At 43.0% G+C, this 22,709-nt stretch overlaps 1 protein-coding gene and 1 long non-coding RNA gene across 2 annotated transcripts in view; one reads left to right on the plus strand and one right to left on the minus strand.

The window, feature by feature from the left end:
- The window catches only part of LOC129478496 (isoleucine--tRNA ligase, cytoplasmic-like), a 216,281-nt gene that overhangs the window by 149,179 nt on the left and 44,393 nt on the right, over positions 1–22,709 (plus strand). The gene's annotated exons all lie outside the window — the stretch shown is intronic.
- On the minus strand, positions 9,870–19,173 carry LOC134736195 (uncharacterized). The gene is made up of 3 exons (XR_010120024.1): positions 19,064–19,173; positions 16,263–16,340; positions 9,870–13,794 (listed from the first exon to the last, which is right to left on the minus strand). It is a non-coding gene; the product is annotated as an uncharacterized lncRNA (long non-coding RNA).

A 22,709-nucleotide genomic window follows, 5' to 3' on the forward strand; every position in this document is an offset into this window, starting at 1 on the left:
ACAGGCTAGAAGACATTAACAACCACTCTTGCTTCACTCCAACCATGAGTGTCCAGGTGTATGGTCATGCTTGTCCTGAACCCAGACAGCATCTTGTTTGGGTGGGAAAAGTTGAAGGAGCCAAGGAAAGGAGGCATGTCCTGTGGCTTCTCAAATATCTTGATTAGGATCAAGCTACAGGGTTTCTGGAGTAAAAACAGTGGAGATCTACAAGGAGCAGAACAAGTTTGACAGCATCATATCTCCTTTGCTGGACTCCTTTGAGCCCGATTTCCTAACAGCAGGTTTGCACAACAGCCTCCAGGTTACAGGGCTACCCATTTTAGCACTGTGTTCCCTTTTCTTTCCTGGGATTAAAGATGGATTTAAAACCTGAAACTGAATTTACAGGGAGAGTAAGTGGTTTCCCCATTCCAAACCATTGTTATGGACACGTGAGTGCTGAAACCTTTCAGGATTCCTGAGGGAATGAGCAGGTGGTTAGAAATGTACTGACTGGCTGGGTGTGGTGGTTCACGCCTGTAGTCCCAGCACTTTGAGAGGCTGAGACGGGTGGATCACTTGAGGTTGAGAGTTCGAGACCAGCCTGGCCAGCATGGAGAAACCCCATCTCTACCAAAAATACAAAAAATTAGCTGGGTGTGGTGGCGGGCACCTGTAATCCCAGCTACTCGGGAGGCTGAGGCAGGGGAATCACTTGACATGGGAGGCAGAGGTTTCAGTGAGCCGAGATCGCACCACTGTACTCCAGCCTGGGCAACAGAGCAAGACTCGGTCTCAACAAAAAAAAAAAAAAAAAAAGAAAGGTACCAACTAACATGCCCTGCCTGGCCCCATTCCTTTCATAGGATCCAACTCAGTCTGGACTCTGGGTAAAGGAGGGGCTTCAGGGCTCCATCTGCACAGGGGCTGGACCATGTCTGTACAACTCCAAATTACACACTGGTAGGAGTGAGGCAGAGGACTGATAAGGCTTGTGAGGAGTATAGACCACCATCAGGCTTCCCTCGGCTCACCCCTGGTCCCACATCCCCTCTCTTGAACCCCTCTGTGAGACCCTCCCATGGGGAGAACTGGCCATGTAATCATCATAAAAATAATGAGGGCACAACATTGTCGGTGTCTTTGCTCCTCTAGTTATGTTGTTATTGTACACATCCTTGTTGTAAAAGACTCAAGGCATGATTAAGGGTATGGAAGAAAACACAGGGCATGGCTGGGCGCGGTGGCTCACGCTTGTAATCCCAGCACTTTGGGAGGCCGAGGCAGGCGGATCACGAGGTCAGGAGATCGAGACCACGGTGAAACCCTGTCTCTACTAAAAATATAAAAAAAAATCAGCCGGGCGTGGTGGCGGGCGCCTGTAGTCCCAGCTACTCGGAGAGGCTGAGGCAGGAGAATGGCGTGAACCCGGGAGGCGGAGCTTGCAGTGAGCCGAGATCGTGCCACTGCACTCCAGCCTGGGCAGCAGAGCGAGACTCCGCCTCAAGAAAAAAAAAAAAAAAAAAAAAAAAAGAAAACACAGGGCTTTTTTTTACCCACATACCTATTGTCACCTCCTTTCCCAGCAGAGGCAAACACTTAAGATTTCGTGTGTGTACCCTGGGATCTTTTTCGAAGAATTTAAGCTCATACTTATGGGTACATTCAGCTATGTGTTTTACAAAAACATCAATGTTATCTTACCACACTTTTACATTTATTCAGAAATATGTGGCCAGGTGCTGTGGCTCATGCCTGTAATCCCAGCACTTTGGGAGGCTGAGGCAGGAGGATTGCTTGAGCCCAGGAGTTCGACCAACCTGGGCAACATGGTGAGACGCCCATCTCTACCAAAATTGCAAAATGGCACACACCCGTAGTCCCAGCTACTTGGGAGGTTGAGGTGAGAGAATTGCTTGAGCCCAGGAGGTTGAGGCTGCAGTGAGTTGAGATGGCGCCACTGCACTCCAGCCTGAGCAACAGAGCAAGACCTTGTCTCAAAAACTAACTAACTAACTAGCTAACTAACCAGCTAACTAACAAAATGTGTGACAGGGACTGTGAGGAAGACAAAATGATAAGAAAACTAGACCCAGTCTTCATGGCACTGTTTAGGGCAGATGACAGAGATGAATCCCAAATCGCACACAAGCAGACCGTCCTCTGGCAGGCACAATTCAGGAGCAGAGGAGAGAGGGCTCCCAGTGTCTGGGGGAACAGCATAGGCACAGGGCTTTCAGGGAACTGAGTGGGCAGAGGGCTGGGGGCAAGGCAAGGCAGAAAATTTTTTGGAGCTTCAGTTTCCTTTTTAAAGGTGAAAAATGTCTTCGAGACACTTCCTTGTCAGTATCAATATGACAGGGGATTTGGATAATGACAGGGCATTTGGATAGCTTTCTTGTCACAGACAAAAGCTGCACAGGAGATTTTGCAAGAAATGAGTCAGATTGGGAAATTAGGTCGATGCTCCAAGCATTGGGGGTGTGTGAGAGAAAGAGGGAAACCAGCATGCCCTGTGGGAGGGGTGAGTCATCCATTCACCCATCAATAGGTACTTCTGAGCATCTAGTGCATGCCAGGCACTGCTTTGGGTCCTGAGAAGGCAGCAGTAAAGAAAGCCCTCATGGAGACCATCAGTAGAGGAGGCAAGACACATGGGAAGACAAGTAGTCAGGAATTAACAAGCCTGGTGCGGTGGCTCATGCCTATAATCCCAGAGCTTCGGGAGGTCAATGCAGGAGGATTGTTCTAGGCCAGAGTTTAGGACGAGCCTGGGCAGCATAGTGAGACCCCATTTCTACAAAAAATAAAGAACTAGCTGATCACAGTGGTGTGCACTTGTAGTCCCAGCTACTTGTGAAGCTGAAGCAGGAGGACTGATGGAGCCCAGGAGGTCAAGGCTGCAGTGACCTATGATTGCACCACCGCACTCCAGCCTGGGGAACAGAGTGAGACCCTGTTTCAAAATAAAAACAAAAACAAAGAATTAATAAGTAGAGTTGGAGTTGATTGCTATTCTCACGAGCCTCATGAATTTTTTTCTTTTAGTAACTCAAATCTGGGCTAAGGAAAAATGATAAGCAGAGGTACTGGCCACAGGGAGTGGAAAAATCCAAAACAAGACTAAGAAATTCAGCTTTGGATGAGGTCATTGTTATGTGCTGAATTCTGTCTCCCCAAATTCAGATGTTAAAGTCCTAAGCCCCAGTACCTCAGAATGTGACTGTATTTGGAGGCAGGGCCTCCAAAGAGGTAAGTTAAAACAGGCTCATTAGCCTGTAATCCTAGCACTTTGGGAGGCCGAGGCAGGTGATCACGAGGTCAGGAGTTCGAGAACAGCCCAGCCAACACAGTGAAACCCCATCTCTACTAAAAATACAAAAATTAGCCAGGCTTGGTGACAGGCACCTGTAATCCCAGCTACTCGGAGGCTGAAGCAGGAGAATTGCTTGAACCTGGGAGGCACGGATTGCAGTGAGCTGAGACTGAGCCATTGCACTCTAGCCTGGGCAACAGAGCAAGACTCAGTCTCAGAAAAAACAAAAAAACAAAAAAACAGGGTCATTAGGATGAGGCCTTAGTTCATTCAATCTAACCAGTATCATTATAAGAAAAGGAAATGTCGACATGTCGACACAAACACACACAGAGGGATGACCATGTGGGGACACAGGGAGAAGACAGCCTACTGCAAGCCAAAGAGAGAGGCCTCAGGAGAAACCAACCCTGCCAATGCCTGGACCTCAGACTTCCAGCCTCCAGAATTATGAGGAAATAAATTCCTGTTGTTTCAGCCATCCACTGTGTGGTACTTTGCAATGGCAGCCAGGGCAAATGAATACGGTCCTTAAAGCCAGGTTTTTCTTATCCTGTAGCACAGCATCACCATCCCGATTCTTCAGCCCTGTCTCACGCTGAATCAGAAACGACGGGGGGCTGGCAAGGTGTGCTCTGATGCATCTGCCAGGGGCTTCTGAGGCTCAGGTTTGAAACCACTGCCTTAGTGCCTCTCTGGTTATCCTCAACACCAAAGAAGGAGAAGTCCTGGGGTGTGGGGGGCAGGGGGTACCCTTAGAAGTCTCCAGAAGTTTAGAGACTAGGATGAGTGAAGAGATTTGAGTTCGAACTCTGCCGACCTTTCAAAAAGGGACGTGAATACATATCACACTTGGGTACGGCCGAGTCCCCTGCATACATGGCTTTTGTCTGTGACTCGAGAGCCATGTGCCCCCACCAGGACTGGACAGATTTATTCTCCCACCCACAGAATCTGCAAGTATCATGACCCACACCACTTCTACGCTGAACACTTTTGGATGCTGGAGAAACAATGCGTTTGGTGGATTTAGTTGATTTCTCCCCATTCCTCGTGAGGCAGAGCATGTTTCCAGTTATTGCCCATTTGTAAAACTTATTCGGTGCATTTTATGTTAATACCTTTGGCCCATCTCACAATAGGGTTTTTTTTTCGTTTTCATATATGATTTTATATATCTGAATATTTATCTTTTTATGTATGTTGTACCTATCTTCCTATGTTACACCATTTAAAAAAACAAAACTTTGTTTTGCTATCCTTTCCTGTAGAAAATTAATTTTTTTTTTGAGACGGAGTATCAAATCTATCCTTCTTCTCTGTTTTTAGCCCTTGGATTTGCTATATTATATATAAAAGCCTTCTTCAACTTACATTTTTAAAAAAAATTCTGCTTAATTTTTAATAACATAATTAAAAATTGTTATGATTTTTAATAACAATTAAAATTATGATTTAAAATTTTTATTTTTAATGATATATCTGAAATTTATTTTTGTGCACAGTATGAAAGAAGAATCTCGCTTCTTTCTTTCTTAGTTAACAAATATAAGAAATTTACTTATAATCAGAGTGGGATGCCACTTTACACCCAACCGATAGACTGAATGAGAAATGGGTTCTATTAAATGCTGATGGATGAGACCCACAGATGGACAGTACTAGAATGGATCCTGCCATGTGCTGGGGTGGCGTGGATGGGAGACACATACACCGCTGGTGAGGCTCTCAGTCGGTCTGGCTACACTGGAGAAAGTCAGCACACGCCTCTCTCAGACCCAGCAATTCTCCTCCTGGGCATGTATACTGGAAAATCTCTCACGTAGGGTCTTCAGGTGACATTCCATGCTATATGTAGTAGGACAAAGTGGAGGTCTGTCCAAAGGGGAATAAAGCAGCAACTGTGGCCGCTGCAGTTGCAGAAGCTGTTTGTGCTTCCCACCCCCTCGTGCCTAGCCCTTACCATTTCTGCACCAGTACATGCACCTCTTTGCAGGGAGCTTTCCCTGGCACTGGAGCCTGCTTTGCCTGCATTTAGGGCAGGGTGAGAAGGCACAGAGAAGAAACTGACTTCACAACACGCCCTTTGCTGGCTCTCTTCCCTCCCTGCACCACTGCTAGGGCCTCTAGTGGTCATCTCCCAAATGAGCAACTTACACCCACATCCTCAATGCCATCGCATCTCAGGGTTCCCTCTCAGGGGTCCTGAATAAGATAGATACATACCAGGGAATACCACATAGCTGTTAAAAACTACCTGCATGCATGCACACACATGCATACGCACACATGAGCACACACTCACTCACAGACACACACACTCATCAACATGGATAGAGTTTTAGAACAAAGAACCAAATGATACAAGTAGAAAACAGAATATTTTACATACATTTATGTAAATTTAAAAATCATACATGTAAAACAACAGGTCTTCTTTTGAGGATACATGTATCACCAAAGACATACACTAAACATGCTGGAGAAACAGGAATGTGCTGTCAGAGCGAAGTGTAAATACCATGCTGTAAACAGCAGTTTATGATTTTTATATATGTATTTCTTTATGTATACTGTGCATTTATGTATGAATCTTTTTGAATTTATAAAACATTTTTAAGAGACGAAGAAAAGATAAAGATGATTTCCTCTTCTTGTTTCCTGGGCCTCCTGGTGTTCAGCCTGCCACCCTAGTCTGATCCTTCGCCTCCCTTCTCAAGAGACTCATATTCCTAAGGCTCAACTTGACACATGTCACGGCTATTTGAGCTCTGAGCTGTGTGGCCGTGGGCACTGTGTTCCTTCACCTTACCCCCTCTCCAGCTTCTCATCTCTTGCTACATCACTGCCACGCTCACAATATTGGAGGGCTCTAGGGATCTGGGCCTCTTGTTCTTCCTGCCATGTTACTTGGGATGAAATTGTGGTCTTGATGCTAAGGGATGGATCCATCCCCTGCAGCCAGCTCGGGGTGTTAGAGGTGGAGACTGTAAGTACAAGTTCCTGAGAGGCCCGTGTGGGCTCAGATCCTGACACTGCCTCTTTCAAGCTGAGGGAATGCAATGAGCTAATTAACTATCTGTATCTCAGAAGAACTTCCTACTACCCAGGGTTGTTGTGGGCACTCAGTGAGAATGTCCTTGCAAAGTGTGACCAGGCACGACATTCATCCTCACAACTGGGGCTTCCGTGGTGTTGTGATGCCACAGCCTGACGCTTGGCCCTGCTGTGCCTCCCCCGTTCTGTCCTTGTCCTGATAAAGCCCTGTCTCTGTCTCTGCTAGCCTTGTCTCTAAGGGAGGGCTTGAAGATGCGACTCAAGGCAACAACCGATTGTGCTGATGAGCACCGCACATTCTTCAGCACGGGTTGGTCTCTATTTACAAACAGCGCTGTGGGGGTCACGAACACTTTTTCAGTTTCCTAATCTTTGAAATAGGGGCTGGAAGGCCCTGCTTTCTGCACAGAGTGACTGTGAGGTTCAAACAAAACAACTGACCTGAAAGCATGCTGAAGAGCATCTCTGGAACTCAGTGAAGGCAGGCATGCCTCTGGGGACCGAGGTCAGATGTTCTGTCACCCTCAGTGGGACACAAGCCTGGGCTCTGAAGCCTTGAGCAGTTCATTCACCCACAAACCCGTTTTCAGGAACTCAGCTACTTCTTTTCCCATTTTAAAAAATGTGATAAAACACAAATAGCTAATACTTGCCATCTTAACCATTTTTAAATGTATGATTCAGCGGTACTAAAAACATTCACATTGTTGTGCAAGCATCACCACATCCATCTCCAGAACCCTCTTCATCTTGTCACACTGAATCTTTATCCCCATTAAACACTAACTCCCCATTTCCCCTTCCCCAGCCTCTAGCAACCACCATGCTACTTTCTGTCTGCGTTGATTTGACTACTCTCGGTACCGTATTTGTCTTTTTGTGACCGGCTTATTTCACTTAGCACAATGTCCCTAAGGTTCCTCCATGTTACAGCATGTGTCAGAATGTCCCTCTTTATTATTATTATTATTATTTTTGAGACGGAGTCTCGCTCTGTCGCCCAGGCTGGAGGGCAGTGGCACAATCTTGGCTCACTGCCAGCTCCACCTCCCAGGTTCACGCCATTCTCCTGCCTCAGCCTCCTGAGTAGCTGGGACTACAGGCGCCTGCCACCACGCCCGGCTAATTTTTTGTATTTTTAGTAGAGACGGGGTTTCACCGTGTTAGCCAGGATGGTCTCTATCTCCTGACCTCATGATCCACCCGCCTCAGCCTCCCAAAGTGCTGGGATTACAGGCGTGAGCCACCGCACCTGGCCGAATGTCCCTCTTTTTTAGGGCTGAAAAATATTTCATTGCAATGCATATACCACATTTTCTTTATTCATTCATCTGGCAAGGGACACTTGGTTTGCTTCTACGTTTTAACTATTTTCTTTGTGGTTTCCATGAGAATTACATGTAATATCCAAAAGTTATAACACTGAATTTATACCAGCTTCACTTTAATAACTTACAATTCTATTCCTTTACAGCTCTGCCTCCACCCCTTCAGTTACTGATGTCACAAAATTACATCTTTACACATTGCATGTTCAAAACGATGAACTAATCATTTTTTAAAAGTGCATTTTTTGTCTCAAATTATATATAAAACAATGTAAAATCAAAAACCATAGTTACAATAATACTAGCTTTAAGCAAATTTTAAGATTGTATTAGTCTTCTACACATGTAGAAAATAAAAAGTGGAGTTACAAGATATTGTTAATACTGGCATTTACAATTGTCCTTCTACTGACCTTTGCTGATATTTTATGTCGCTTTGAGTTACTGTCTGGTGTCCTTCCATTTCATCTTGCAGGATGCCCTTGAGCAGTTCTTACAGAGCAGCCGGTCTAACGGTAATGAACACCCTCGGTTTTTGTTTATTTGGGAATGTCTTAATTTATTCCTCACTCCTTTTTTTTTTTTTTTTTTTTGAGGCAGAGTCTTGCTGCGTTGCTCAGGCTGGAGTGCAGTGGTGCCATCTTGGCTCACTGCAACCTCCACCTCCTGGGTTCAAGAGATTTTCGTGCCTGTCTCCCAAGTAGCTGAGATTACAGGTGCCTGCCACCACACCTGGATAATTATTGTATTTTCAAGAGATGGGTTTAGACAGCCCTGGCTATATGTGGTCACTTTCTAATTTTCTTTTTTTTTTTTTTTCCCCGAGACGGAGTTTCGTTCTTGCTGCCCAGGCTGGAGTACAATGGTGTGATCTTAGCTTACTGCAACCTCCGCCTCCTGGGTTCAGGCGGTTCTCCTGCCTCAGTCTCCTGAGTAGCTGGGATTACAGGCATGCACTGCCACGCTAAAAAAAAAACCAAAAATGCTAATTTTTCCATTTTTAGTAGAGACAGGGTTTCACCGTGTTGCTCAGGATGGTCTTGAACTCCTGACCTCAGGTGATTCACCCACCCCCGCCTCCCAAAGTGCTGGGATTACAGGCGTGAGGCACCACACCTGGCCCTAATTTTCCTCTTATATGAAGTTATCTTGATTGTCTAGTCTTTAATGTCTGGCTCCCAAAGAGGTGCAATAACAATGGACACCCATCCCTTTGTCTGCATCTCTATGATCAGAAGTAGCAGTCCCTAATCAGAGCACAGATCCCCAGTAGTCGCAGAATAGGGATTTTTTTTTTTGCCTACACTGGTTCCTGCAAGCTGTGTGCAAGTTGCTTCAGGATCATGTACACAGCTGCCTGCCAGGGTCTGGGGGGTGGTGGTGGTGGTGGGCAGCTGCTACTATGCTATAAGAGCTGAAATTGACCAAAATCAACCACAAGTAATCCAAGCATTCCCCTGCAAGTTGGAAGCCTTCAACAGACTCTAGATTTTCAAAACATTACATCAGAAAGATTCTGCCAGTGCAGTTGTTGTCTAGGTGGGGAGACAGACTCTGGGTGCCTCCTACTCTGCCATCTACCCAGAATTCTCTCAGGAACTCAGTCACTTTTGCAGAAGTGGAGGAGCAAAGCCACTTCTGAGTGGAGCCACAGCAGATCCTGACACCCTACTGTGTCCCTCCATGTACCCTCCACTCACAGAAGTAGCACCTCATCCATCACACTGAGCTGGCCAGGACCCATTGTGGTTAACACAAGGAAGACAGTGGTGGCAAGTGGAGTGGCCTAACAGGGAGGCTAGAGCTCTGGCTCTGCTGCAAACTGGCTGCGTGACTTTGAACTGGCCTTCACTTTATCATTTGTAAGATGTAGTCACTGGAGTCAGAATCATTGGAGAACCTGAATAAAGCTGTATTCAGGCCCACTAGACAATACAGCCATCCTGTGACCAGGAGAGCACCTTAAGGATAGAAGGCTTATGTTTTGTGCAAAAGAAATGTAGAGGAGCCTGGGGCTCCACTGCCCATTTTTAGGGTTTTTTTTAAGAGAGAAAATAATTTTGGGTCCCTGTGACAGTGGCTTATGTATTTTTTTTTTTATTGTCTGCCCCCTTCCTGCCCCACTGGAATAGGAATTTGCCCAAATGTCTAGTAGAATGCTTGGCACAAAAGAAATGCTCAACAAATATTTTTAAAGCAGTTTTATTGAGATTTTCACTTACTATACAATTCATTCAAATATATGCCTTTAGTATATTCACAGAGTTGGGCATAGAGTCTCACTCTGTCCCCCAGGCTGGAGTGCAGTGGTGGGATCTTGGCTCACTGCAACCTCTGCCTCCCGGGTTCAAGCAATTCTAGTGTCTCAGCCTCCTGAGTAGCTGGGATTACAGGCGCCTGCCACCATGCCTAACTAATTTTTGTATTTTTATTAGAGACTGGGTTTCACCATTTTGCTCAGGCTGGTCTCAAACTCCTGACCTCAGGTGATCTGCCCGCTTCGGTCTCCCAAAGTGCTGGGATTACAGGCACATTAAATTTTAGAGTGTTTTCATTACCCTCAAAAGAAACACCATGCTCTTTCCATCACCCTCCACCCCAGCCATTCCTCCTAAGTCCTAGGAATACACTAGTCTACTTTCTTTCTCTACATATTTGTCTATCCTGGGCATTTCATATAAATGGAATCACGTGCAATATATAGTGTTTTGTGACTGGCTTCTTTCACTTAGCAGAATGTTTTCGGATTTGTCCATGTTGTGGCACAAATCAGTACTTCATTCCATTTGATAGCTGAACAATATTCCATTGGATGGATATACCCTTTTTTGTTGTTGTTTTTTGTTTTGTTTTGTTGAGACAGTTTCAATCCTGTCACCCAGGCTGGAATGCAATGGCATGATCTCAGCTCACTGCAACTTCCGCCTCCCGGGTTCAAGTGATTCTCCTGCCTCAGCATCCCAAGTAGCTGGGATTACAGGTGCCCACCACCACGCCTGGCTAATTTTTGTATTCTTAGTAGAGATGGGGGTTTCACCACATTGGCCAGGCTGGTCTCGAACTCCTGACCTCAAATGATTCACTCGCCTCGGCCTCCCAAAGTGCTGGGATTACAGGTGTGAGCCACCCCGCCTGTCTGGGATATACCCTATTTTGTTTTGGTTGTTTGTACTTTTTGGCTATGATGAATAATGCTGCTGTGAAGATTGTGTAGACATACATTTTCAATTCTCTTGCAGATCTAGGAGTGAGACTTCTGGGCTATAGAGTAACTCTGTTTAAACTTTTGAGGAACCACCAGAGTTTTTTCATACACCAACTGCACCATTTTATCCTCCCCCCAGCAGAGTATGAGGTTTCTAATTTCTCTATAGTCTTTCCAAGACACGTTGTTATCTGTCTCAATAAATGTCTTGTGACCCATGAGTGATTGAGGGGGAGGGACCAGAAAAATGGAAAAAGGATGCTGAGATGAAAAGAGATTGAAATAAACCTGTGAGAATGGGGAGCAGGGGGAGGGGAGAGCAAGCAGGGACCGGGTTCGGTGTAGGGGAAGGCTGGAGGAAAGTGAGGTGTGAACAGGGAACACGTGAAGTAACAAGAAGGACAAAAGCACATATTCTGTATGATTGCATTCTTTTAAGTTTACTGAAGTATGACCTGGATATGATCTATCTTGGTGAATGTTCTACACGTATTGGAAAAGAAGGTGGATTCTGGTCTTGTTGGGTGCTTACGTTGTAATTGTCCTATGTATTGCACATATATCCAAGACCCTATATGACAATGTTATCATTTTTATTTTAATTGTCATACATGTTTTAAAGAACTTAAGCAAAGAAAAATTATTATATTCACTTAGTATTTCTTTTGCTCTTCCTTCTTTCCTGAAGTTCTCATTTTTCCTTGAGCATCATTTCATTTTCATCTGAAGCAATTCCTTCAGTCTTTCTTTTAGAGCATGTTGGCTGGTGACAAATTCTTAGTCTCCTTTCATCTGATATAACAATTTTGCCTTCATTCCTGAAGGATATTGTAACTGGATATAGATTTCTAGGTTAACTTCATTTTTTCTAGTACTTACAAAACATTCCAGCCAGGTGCGGTGGCTCACATCTGTAATCCTAGCACTTTGGGAGGCCGACGCAAGCAGATCACCTGAGGTCAGGAGTTCAAGACCAGCCTGACCAACATGGTAAAACCAAATCTCTACTAAAAATACAAAATTACGGTGGCACATGTCTGTAATCCCAGCTACTTGGGAGGCTGAAGCAGAAGAATTGCTTGAACCTGGGAGGTGGAGGTTGCAGTAAGCCAAGATCTCACCACTGCACTCCAGCCTGGGTGACAGAGCAAGACTCTATCTCAAAAACAAAACAAAAAACAAAAAACATTCCACTGTCTTCTGACCTCCATGGTTTCAATGAGAAACATATCATGATTCAGATTACTGTTCCTCTATGTGTAATGCATTGTTTTTGTTTTTTTTTTCTCTAGTTTCTAGCAGTTTGATTGTGATGCATTGAACATGGGTTTATTTGAATTCACCAAGTTTTTTGAATCCCAATATCAGGAAATTTTCAGGTGTTATTATAAAACAATTATTTTTTCTCTACCACAATCTTTCTCTTATTTTCTGGGATGTCAGTGACATAAATATTAAACTTTTTGGTATTGTCTAATAGGTTTTTGAGGCTGTATTCCTTTTGTTTTTCAATCTTTTTTTCTGTCTAATATATTTTGATCCATGTATTTTTCTATTGTTGCATAACAAATTACAATACATGTACATGTAATGACCTGAAACAAGATGTACATTTATGATCTCACAGTTTCTATGGGTTGGGAATCCAGATAGAATTCAGGTGGGTCTTCTGCTCAGTGCTTCATAAAGCTGTAATCAAAGTGCTGGTCAGGCTGTGTTCTCATCTGGAGGCTTGACTGGGGAAGCATCTACTTTTAAGTTCATTCCTGTTGTTGGCAAAATTTATTTTCTTGCAGCTGTATAACTTTTTGCTAACAATCAGCTGGAGTCTGCCTTCAGATCCTAGAGGCCATCTGCTTTTATTTGTCATGTGAGCTTTTTCAACCTGATTACTTACTTCACCAAATGCTGCAGGAGACTCTGTATCTTTTGTCTGCTAGCAGGATGGAGTCTAATACAATGTAATGCAATCACAGCTGTGACATCTTGTCATCTTTAGCATATTGTATAGGCTAAAGGAAAGTCACAAGTCCCATCCACACTTAAGGGGCGAGGTTATACAAGGGCATACCAGAAGACAGGGGTCACTGGAGAGATCACCTCAGGGTCTGCCTGTCACAGTCCACTCTCTGCCTCCAGTGCTTCATACTAGTTCCTGTGTAAAAAATACATTCATCTTCTCCCAAGATCCCCGAGTTTCAACCCATTGTAGCATCAGCTGAAAATCCAAAATCTCACCATTTAAATCAAGTCAGGGTGGTACAGATGAGGCTCCTGAGTCTATAATCTATTAAATGCAGCTCTTAGGGCATAATTCCTCTTTTCCATGTGTAGACCTGTGAAAATAAAGAGACAAGTTATCTGCCCCCAACTTACTCAAAATATAATAGTTGGCCAGGCAAAGTATTACAATTGTAGACATTCTGGTTTAAAAGGGGAAAAATGGAAGGTAAAAAGGAGTCATTGATCCATTAAAGTTCTGAAATCCAGACAGTCAAAATGTTGGAAGTTTCTCAATTAGGTTTCAAGTCTTCCAGGCTCTTGGCTCCAACTCTTGGCTCTTGATTCTGTCCTCTGAGTTATCCTTTATTATTTTGTGAAAGGTCGATGAGAAAGAGAAGGCTTCTCTTGGAATTCATTCTATTCATATCAAGCATGCAATTTCAGGTTTCAAGCTGCTTTGAATCCAGGCCAGAGGATTCCAAAGAAAAACAAATCCAAGAACTTCACGGCTGCATTGTTCTTACTTGGGCTCTAATCTCCTTCAGTGTTCCTGCCATCATCTACTTTTAAGAGTCCACAGACAGCTGCTTCATTCAATCCAAGGTTTCAGCTGCAGGCTACCACAGAGATAGGGTAGTGTGCTTACTCCGTCTTCACCAGAACCAAAAACATCAATTATTTATCTAAAACATTTAAAAGTAGAACAGATGGTAAATTTACATGGTACAAAATAGTGAAAAACCTCTGTTTGCACTATCTGCCACTTCTCAGTTCCCTTCTCTGGAGGCTAGCAATGTTGTTAATTTCTAATGTATTTGTTCAAAGACAATTTACACACATGCATGCAAATACTAGTATAAACTCTGTGTCCCTCCTTTTCACAAAAAGTAGCACACTATATACTGTTAGACATTTTGCTATTTTTGCTTTTTTCAACATGATGGAGATTAATCCATCAATACGGGAGCATTTTCTTGATGTCTTATATACGGCTGCTTAATATTCCATTGTGTTGAAGTACCAAGATCTGTTTAACTATTTACTACCGTGAAAACAAAAGCCACAGTGAATAATCATCTTACTCATACGTTCTTTCAAACATGTAAGAGTTTATTTGTAGTATAAATTCTTACAAGTGGAATGGCTTAGTGAAAGAGTATGTGAGTTTCTAATTGTTACAGATATGGTTAAAAGTTCCTAAGAGTTCGTATCAAGTTATGTCCCCTCCCCCAACAATCTGGGAGAGTCCCTGTTTCCCCACATCTCTGTTAACACAGCAAACTATTCACATTTTAATCTAAAAATACTGTAGTGTCATTGTATTGGCAAACTTCCTTTTAATAGAGATAAAATCGTGCATATGATCAAGTTGAAAATATTAAATTCGATAAAGTGAGTACTCCTGTGAAATCACCATCCAGATCAAGTAAGAGAATACCACCAACCCACCAGAAGGCCCTCATCTTCCCTCCTGGTTATCAACCCTCCCAAAAACAGCCACTCTTCTGAGTCTATCACTGGGGAAAGTTTGCCTGCTCTTGAGAGTATATCAGTAGAATCATGCACTATGGGCCTTTGGACATCTGGCTTTTCCCCTCCTTAATGTGCGTGAGAGGTTTGTTTATGTTGTTGCATGTAGCAGTATTTTCTTTATCATTGTTGCTACATTTCTTCATGTGAATGCAAAATAGCTGTAAAATATATTCTCCTCGTTTGATGTCTGTATTATTTCGGTTTTTGGCAAGCATGAAAGAATTTGCTATAAACATTTGTGTCCATGTCTTCTAGTGTATATATCTAGGCATTTGTATTGTGTTGCCAGGGGTAGAATCGCTGCATTCTAAGGGACGCATATGTTAAGCTTCAAAAATGCCGCGAATCAGTTTCCAAAACAGTTTTTAATAATTTACCTTCTCCCTAGAAATGTGTGGAAGTTCCAGTTCCTCAACACCCTCACTGACTCGGCATTTCCTGTCTTTTAAATTCTAGCCATTTTGGTGGTCCTGTAGTGGTATCACACTGAGGTTTTAATTTGTATCTCCCTGATGAACATAAAGTTGATATCTCTAAGGCGGTGCCTGTCTTTTTCTCATTGGTTGTATGTATACATATGTATACACTCATAAAATATATTATACGTAAAAGGCATATAATTTGTGTGTATATATATATATATATATATATATATATTTTTTTTTTTTTTTTTTTGAGACGGAGTCTCGCTCTGTCGCCCAGGCTGGAGTGCAGTGGCGCAATCTCGGCTCACTGCAAGCTCTGCCTCCCGGGTTCACGCCATTCTCCCGCCTCAGCCTCTCCGAGTAGCTGGGACTACAGGCGCCCGCCACCACGCCCGGCTAATTTTTTGTATTTTTAGTAGAGACGGGGTTTCACCGTGGTCTCGATCTCCTGACCTCGTGATCCGCCCGCCTCGGCCTCCCAAAGTGCTGGGATTACAAGCGTGAGCCACCGCGCCTGGCCTTGATTTGTATATTTTATAGATCTACAACTGATGTCTAGATACATGCTGGATATAAGCCTTTTCATAGATACATGAATTGCTAATATCTTCTCCTACTCAGAGACTGGTCTTTTTGTTCTCTTTTGGTCAATAGAAGCTCTTAATTTAAGGTACTTCCATTTATTCTTTCTTCCTTTAAAATTGGTAGTTTTTGTGTCTTATTTGAGGAAACTTTGCCTATCTCAAGTTCATCACAATCATCTCCTAAGTTTCCTTTTAAATGTTTTAGACTTCGCCTTTAGATTTATAATCCACATAAATTTTAGAATTTATTGACAGTGTGAGAACCCTAAAACATGAACTCCACTTAATTCCTTTCTGTCACCTGTGATATTATCATTTATGTCCACATATATTTTAAGCCCTTGTTATGACTGCTGTTTGAATAGTCACTGTTTAGATTTATCCCTATATTGACCATATATTGGTTCTCTTTATTCTTTTCTGCATTAACATATTCTCATCTATAATCCCTTCTGACTCAAAAATTCCTTTTAGTGTTTCGTTTAGTGTAGGCCTGTGGAGGTGAACTTTTTTAACTTTTTGCTTGTGTGAAAAGTTTTAACCACTTGCATTTTTGAAGTACAGGTGACTCTTGAACAACACGGGTTTGAACTGTGAAGGCCCACTTACGTGTAGATTTTCTTCCATCGCTACCACCCAGAGACAGCGAGACCAAGCCCTCCTCTTCCTTCTCCTCCTCAGCCTTCTCTATGTGAAGATAACAGATAGAGACTCGTATGATAATCTACTTCCATTTAATATAGATATATTTTCTCTTTCTTACCATTTTCTTTTTTTTCTGAGACAGAATCTTGCTCTGTTGCCCAAGCTGGAGTGCAGTGGCGCGATCTCGGCTCACCGCAAGCTCCACTTCCTGGGTTCACGCCATTCTCCTGCCTCAGCCTCCTAAGTAGCTGGGACTACAGGCGCCTGCCACCACGCCCGGCTAATCTTTTTTTTTTTTTGTATTTTTAGTAGAGATGGGGTTTTACCATGTTAGCCAGGATGGTCTCGATCTCCAGACCTCGTGATCCACACGCCTCGGCCTCCCAAAGTGCTGGGATTACAGGCGTGAACCACCGCACCCAGCCCTCTTACCATTTTCTTAATACCATTTTCTTTCCCTAGCTTACTTTATTGTAAGAATACAGTATAGAATAAATGTAACATACAAAATATGTGTTAATCAACTGTTTATATTATGGGTAAGCTTTCTAGTCAGTAGTAGTTAAGTGGTTAAGTTTCTGGGCAGTCAAAAGTTATAGATTTTTGACTGCATGAGGCATCAGCACCCCAGCCCTGCATCACACTAGGGTATAGGATTATAAGCTGACAGTTTCATTAAGCACCTCAAAGATGTCATTCCATTATTTTCTCACTTTCATGATTTTTGAGGAAAAGTCTTGTTGTTCCTTGGAAAGCAAAGTGTCCCTACCCTCACCCTGACCCATTCTCATGAATTTGCAGCAGTTTAGTAAGATAAGCCTAGGTGTGGTCTTGTACTTATTAGGTTTGAGGTTTGTAGAACTGAGCACTACACAAGCTCTGTAGAGTATCTTTACTCTGTGGCTTGATAGTAGTTTTGGAAAATTCTTGGCCAGTACTTCTAACATTGCCTTTGTCCCATTCTCTCTTCACTCCCCTTGTACTCCAATATGTTCATGTTATACATTTTCACTGTTTTCATGTGGTACTTTCATAATTTTCTGTATTTCCCATTCCTTCCCCCATTGGTCTATCTGAAATATTTGTATTCATTCATTTTCCTGCTCACTAATCCTTTCTTCTGGGTTTACCCTATAGCTAAACCCACGTATTGGATCACTATTTCCAATGAAGTGTTTGTGTGCTATAATTACCATCTGTGGTGGCCATGAGAGCGCATCTTTCTCTCCAGCTGCAGGGAGTGTAACTGCATTGGTTTCCACAACTGCACTCTGACATCTATCACTGTGTTTGTGCCAACGCTGTGATTCCCACAGGCTGCTCCCAGCCAATGGCTGAGCTCAGCAGGGACAGGATGCTGGCCTGACTCTAAGAGATGGGGAGCTGATTGGACAGGAGAGTGTGGCTTCAGAACGCTCAATATCCTTGGCAAACATGCCTTAAAACTGTGCTGCAGCCAAAAGTCCTTCCACACAATCTTCCTTCGCTTCCTCCTTACTTCTCTCAGGGACACAGGAGAAGGATTTTCCCATCGGATTTCTAGTTAAATTTATCCTATCTAGATGTGTTAGTGAATACAGTATCCTGAAAAGATGCATGGTTTCCAAATTTTCAATATTTCTGTATGTGTGTGGGGTGTGTATGTAGTTGTATTTCTGTGTGTGGCATTCTATGTGCATGTGTGCGTGTGTGTGCATGTCTATGTGTGTGGGGTGGATATGTTTGTATTTGTATGTGGTGTGTACGTGCCTGTGTGTGTGGTGCATATGTGTGTATTTGTGTGTGATGTTGTGTGTGTGTGTATGTATGTTTATGTGTGCAGGGTATGTATGTGTGTTTGAATTTCTGTGTGGTGTGTATGTGTGTTTGTATGTGTGTGGTGTGTATGTGCATGTGGTGTGTATGTATGTTTGTATTTGTGTGTGGTGTGTATGTGCATGTGTGTGTGTGGATGTCTGTGTGTATGGGGTGTGTATGTGTGTTTGTATTTGTGTGTAGTGTGTATGTGCATGTGTGTGTGTGTGCGGTGTGTATGGGCTCGTGTGTGTATGTACATGTGTGTATTTTTGTGTGGTGTGTATGTACTTGAGTGTATATGTGCATGTGTATGTGTGGGGGTGTCTGTATGAGTGTTTACACTTATATGTGATGTGTATGTGCATGTGTGTGTGTGTGCATGTGCACTTGAGCCCAGTTCTCTCTGCTGAGAGGGCCCAGAAGAATGACAGGCCAGAAGCAATGAGCTCACATACAGCATGCATACATTGTTTTCTGAACACTGCTCTCCATAAAGGAAACAAGGGTCCTTGGAAAATGCCTGATTCCAGGCATGGGACAAAGAAGAGACAAGATAACTCGATACATCTTATGCCAGAAAGTAATTAAGTGCCCGATAATATTGGAGCTTGTGAAAGGACACAGGAGTTGGCCTGAACTGTCTGCCACCAATCAATAGGAGATAACTAGCTGGACGAGATGTTACGGGTTGAAGGTCTATGTCCTCCCCAAATTCATGTTTTGTAGCTCTATCACCCCATGTAAGGGTATTGGAGGTGAGGCCATAGGGATGTAATTAAGATTAGATGCAGTCATGAGGGTGGGACCCTGAAGATGGGATTATTGATCTTATAAGAAGAGATACCAGAGAGCTTGCCATCCACTCTCAATCTCTCTCCCCACAAGCACAATGAAGAGGTCACGTGAGCACACAAGCAAGACAGTTTCCACCTAGAAGCCAAAAGAAGAGGCCTCAGAATGATATCTACCTTGACAGCACCTTGATCTTAGACTTCCAGTCTCCAGAACTGTGAGAAATAAAATGTTACTGTGTTAATGACCCAGTCTATGGTATCTTCTTACAGCAACCGGAGTAGACTAAGATAGGAGACAATTAAGCATCAAAATAAATAATCACAAGAATAAAATAAAACAGGAGGCTATGAGTACATACTTATGTAAATTAATGAACAAATAATAAATGAGAGAAAAGGAAAAACTGTTCCTTGCAGAGAAAACCAATTGATAAATGTAGAAGGAATGATGTCTGTAGGGTTCTGCATTGCAAGCATCATTGTAACACATAATTCAGATTAAAAAGAACAGTGGATGGGCCAGGCGCAGTGGCTCATGCCTGTAATCCCAGCACTCTGGGAGGCCGAGGCGGGCAGATCACCTGAGGTCAGGAGTTCAAGACCAGCCTGGCCATGGTGAAACCCCATCTCTACTAAAAATACAAAAAATTAGCCAGGCGTGGTGGTGCACGCCTATAATCCCAGCTACTCGGGAGGCTGAGGCAGGAGAATCACTTGAACCCAGGAAGCAGAGGTTGCAGTGAGCCAAGATCACGCCACTGTGCTCTAGCCTGGGCAACAAGAGCAAAACTGTCTCAAAAACAAAACAAAACAAACAAACAAACAAAAAACAGTGGATGAAAGATTGACAAAGGCCAGGATATCTTAGCCTTGACATATTTCCCCACAAAACAGCTTATTAGTTACAAATGGGAAAAAAAAGGAAACTTACAGTGGAGAAACCTACTGAACATCTCCTTGACCCAATAGTCAAAGTTCCTATTACCAAACTGAGGGAAACTGACCCCATGGGACCCTGAGGCACATGGTCCGAGAGTTAAGTGCCGCCTTACAGGGTGCGCTGAGGACAGAACGCCAATTTTATGATATTCCTCCCCAAACACCTTAACATGAATCATGTTGACAGGCCAGACTAACTCAAACAAAATAACTGGTCTGTATTATTCAAACTTTCAAGGTTATAAAAGACAAAGATGGCCCGAGGAATATCTCCACGTTAAAGGATAGTTATGAAGAATATTACTGGGACAATTGACAAAACTTGAATATGGACTGTGCTTTCATTAGTAGTGTCGTGTCAATGTTGAATTTCCATATTTTTATCCTTGTACTGTTGTTATGCAAGAAATGTCCTTGTTCTCAAGTATTTGAGGGGTAGCAGGGCAGAGTATCTGTAGGTTATTACACATATATGTTATATATACAATTTAAATATATACGCGTGGATGTGTGCATATATATATAGAGAGAGAGAGAATGACTAAATAGGGCACAATACAGGAGGTCTTTGTACTATTCTTACACTTTTCTGCAATTGTGAAGTTACATCAAGATTATCAAAAGAAATACCTCAACAAAGAAAAACAGAAAAAAGCTTACAACAATTTCTGCTTTTATATATAAATATTAAATGTATATGATATAAATATGATATATAACATGTATTTCATAATTATATATGAAAAGCAGAAACTGTATATATACACAATTGTATATATATTAATATATCTGTATCTATATATTTATATTCCACAGCCCTCTGTAGTTTCGTAATTCAAAGGCCACGTTGAATGATCAAGTATCACAATGCCATTATCAAAATGCCCCTCCCTGATTCGTCCCATCCTATAGTTCAGCGATAGCTTCCTTCTTTCCCACAGGCCAGCTCATTGCAGATGGGCGACCATCCAGCCTGCAGACTGAGCCTTCACGTTTAACTGCCACCTGTGCCAGAGCGTCCCTGGAACTCTGGGGCAGGAGCCTTCCAGCCACCGGGAACAGCCTTTGGCCTAACAGCAGCAGCTCCTCCAGGCTGTTGGAGAACTAGAAATAGACTATCAGGCCTCCTCCTTCCACTAAGATCTTCGAAGTCTCCCCAGGTGGGGAAACCCTTGGATTGTGGTGTCACCAAGAGCAAAAGAGAGCTTCCTTATTCTGTAGGGTGATCAATTTACAAGCCCTTGCAGAATTCCTCAGGAAGGTATCAAGGCCTACATCCTCAATTCTTTTCCTATTCATCTTTCAGTAACAGCCTGGGATGCTTTTAAAAAAATATGTCATAAAAAGCCTGTATACTTATAGCTGGGTTTCTGCTTTTCAGTGAATTTTTCTTTTTATTCATGAAACAAATTTCTATGTTCTTTTAAAAATGGTGACAGGAAATGGTGCTCTGAAATACAGGTAGCACTACGTTTAAAACATGTCATAAAATTAATGAGTTAGGGCTGGGCATGGTGGCTCATGCCTGTAATCCCAGCACTTTGGAAGGCCGAGGTGGGCAGATCACCTGAGGTCAGTTCAAGACCAGCCTAGCCAACATGGCGAAACCCCGTCTCCACTAAAAATACAAAAATTAGCTGGGCGTGGTGGTGTGAGCCTGTAATCCCAGCTACTAGGGAGGCTGAGGCAAGAGAACCGCTTGAATCTGGGAGGCAGACGTTGCAGCGAGCCGAGTTCATGCCATTGCACTCCAGCCTGTGCAACAGAGCAAGACTCCGTCTCAAAAACAAAACAAAAAAAACCCATACACACACACAAATTAATGAATTAGGAAATTAACTGGGTGTATAATTCCTAAACATTCTTCAGTTCACTTTCCTGATTTATCAATGTTAAGGTTTTGACTGAGACTTAAAACTAATGTTTGTGTGTATACCTATATATAAGCACACACACATATAAATACAGTTTTATCATATTTTGTAATGTCTAGGCTCACAAAACTCCTAGGACTTAGTGCCTGATTTGGTACCTAAGGACTATATGACTCCGATGCCTGTGCTATTTCACTGTTAACATACAGAAAAGCCCACACTAGAAAATACTTTTTCTCCTAAAAGCCTTTCATAACTGTGTATCACATGTAGGTATATTTGAGACATACCCTTGGTTTCAACAAGTTCCCTATAAGTACATGTAATATAAAAGCATCCTAATTGAGCCCAACAAAGTCTACAGATCAGATCCAAAGAAATACACTTTCCAAGTACATGAAGTTCAGTTGTAAGGGAATCTGTGATATTTCCTTTTATGATAAGAATACAAGATGCTGTTTTGTTTTAGCAACAGAAATATTCAAAATTGTGTAACTGATTTGTATGTGGCACATCTTTTCTAAGGAAATTAGTGTAGGAATTGATTTTGATAGAGAAGTTGCTGTGCCACGAGTGTTGCTGCCTCCACAAAAATCACATGGCTGGAGGAGGAGTTGAGAGTATGGTCCTTACTGCATTCTGTTAGTCCAAACTGCGCCATTTTGTAGGCCGTCCAACATTTCGCAGGCCTTGGTCAAAGTGAAACATTCCACGAGGGTTCGGGCTGTGTGAAACATCCTGCCTAACCACCTGACCACTAGGCAGACAAAGGCTCAGCTGAAGAAGCATCCCTATTACATCCTGCTGGGCAAACAGCCAAGGAACATCACTATCACATCCCACTGGGAAAAGGGCCAAACCACCTGATCATAGGAACATCTTATCAATATCTTGCTGGGCAGCAAGCCACACTGACCAGACATCTCCCACCGAGGCCCATAAAAGCACCTCAGCCTGTAAAAGTGGCGTTAGGCTCTGGCATGAAGCTGGTCCCCCACCTCTGCAGA

Source organism: Symphalangus syndactylus, chromosome 3, assembly GCF_028878055.3.
Source record: "Symphalangus syndactylus isolate Jambi chromosome 3, NHGRI_mSymSyn1-v2.1_pri, whole genome shotgun sequence".
NCBI lineage: Eukaryota > Metazoa > Chordata > Mammalia > Primates > Hylobatidae > Symphalangus > Symphalangus syndactylus.